Here is a 1,920-nt window from a genome sequence, read left to right on the forward strand (position 1 = left end):
AAATGGATAGAGATCAATAGTGATGAACAACAGGGCTCTGTGATACAGGGATTGAGACATAGTCTGAATGGGTAAAGAAGGAATAATGTTAAGGTGCTTGACTGTCTTGTGGATATTGGCTTCCCCTGCCTCCTATTGTAAAATAGGCATTTAAGTGGGATAGAAAGGTACTGGGAAATATGATTACAGAAAGCTTGTAAGCCTGTCTTCAGCCTTTAACTGATTGGATTAGCTAATGAGGGTACTAAAATTGCCCAGGGAAATAGGCTTCTTGTTAAGCCTTTGTGGAGTATGGGGCTTTCTGAGGTGGGGCATTCCCACTTGAAAAGACATGCAGACCAACCTGCAATGGCTAGAGGAACAAAAGATATTTCTTGAAAGAAGACCAGCAAGGGGTGGGGGGTGGGGGAAAGCAGACTATTAGGCTGTTAGAATATCAAGCAAGCTGTTTGCCTTAGAGCTATCAAGGTAAGAAAAGTTACTTCATTGGGGTAAACCCCTTTCTAAGACTTAAACTCAAAGGGAACACACAAACAGTCTTGTATGCTCGCTGGTAACCTCTCTGGTTTATTATTTGTGAGCGGAAGTAGGGGAAATGCAGCAATGAAGACACGGTTGAGTTTGACCTTGAGATGAGAGAGAGAAGAAGAAGGGCTGGCTGGTCTGAAGTTTAGGGAGACGTGTGATCTCCTGAGCCCATTGACACTGACCTAGCCACTGGGGGAAAGAGTTGAGAGTGAAGTGGTCAGCTGGTCTGAAGTGGGGAGAGGCATGTGAGAGCTCCCAAACTTGGAGATAGTATCCATTTGACCTAGTCTGGATGACTTGCTGCTGAGCAGAACTCAACCAGATGACGATAATGAAGTTTGATACAGGGTGCAAGCATAAATTGCTACAATTTGATAAACTGGGCCTTTGTTATGAATGTTGTTGTTATGAATGTAGTTGTTCAAAATTCCAACTGAAAGGGAAGGATTCTTCATATCAAGGATCAAGCTTGCCTCCTCAGTACACTGGGTTAGTAGGGACCAGAAACTTCAACATTGGCTTTCAAAAATGAGGGCTATTATGGCATGAAGTGGCTGCCTTACAAGCTTTCATGAGGGTGCCTAGAGTCCGAATGAACAGGGTAAGCTAGAATCCCCACTGAATAGTTTTCCTTTTTTTAGATGGGTCTGGTGAAAGGAGATGCAAGATGATGGGGTTAGGATTTACGATTCAATTATGAGTAACTGCTATCAGGATTAACTGCGATTGTCACAAATAGAAACGTAGAAGATGTGTAACTAAAAGGTGGGGAGTAACTAATCTTTCATTTCAGGAACAGAGGACCCTATGGCTATCAAGAGGGAAGAGTATGAGTGGAGTGTGAAATCCTAACCAGAAAAGCAATGACAGTGGAGATGGTGACAAAGGACTCTAAGCCCATGGACTGAGAAAGGTAGTGTGCCTGTGGGCAGGAGGCTGGCTTGCAAATGTGTCCTTTGGACATTTAAACAAATAATATTTTCAGTGTGGTATGTGGACATCAGAAGAAAAAAAAAAGGACTAGAGGTAAATATTGTTATCTGATAGTACATGGAGGGGATTGTGAGTATTGCATTGAAACAAAATAGGATTTGTTGAATGTAAAACAGAAGATCTGCCCTGTAAATTTTTTCACTCAATTCACAATGAAAGCAGAAAAAAAAAAAATCAATAAAAATAAGGCGATCAGATGCTCTCTATATTTCTCAGGGCTTTCTCTAGAGTAGTGACAAGCAAAATCTGGCAATCCGGTGATTGAGAGACATGTGCATGAGGACCCAAGTATCTTGGCTCCATCAAAATTACAAAATCATAAAATCTAGTCACAGACCTATGTTTTTAACCATAATTATATGCAAAGGGATCACGATATGTCCATATGATAAGCACTGG

General features: G+C 41.5%; 1 protein-coding gene across 1 annotated transcript in view; it reads right to left on the minus strand.

Moving 5' to 3' along the window:
* SYN2 (synapsin II) overlaps window positions 1-1,920 on the minus strand; it is a 289,591-nt gene that overhangs the window by 22,844 nt on the left and 264,827 nt on the right. The window lies entirely within an intron of this gene.

The sequence above is a fragment of the Chrysochloris asiatica genome, unplaced genomic scaffold (assembly GCF_000296735.1).
Source record: "Chrysochloris asiatica unplaced genomic scaffold, ChrAsi1.0 scaffold00186, whole genome shotgun sequence".
In the NCBI taxonomy this organism is placed as follows: Eukaryota; Metazoa; Chordata; class Mammalia; order Afrosoricida; family Chrysochloridae; genus Chrysochloris; species Chrysochloris asiatica.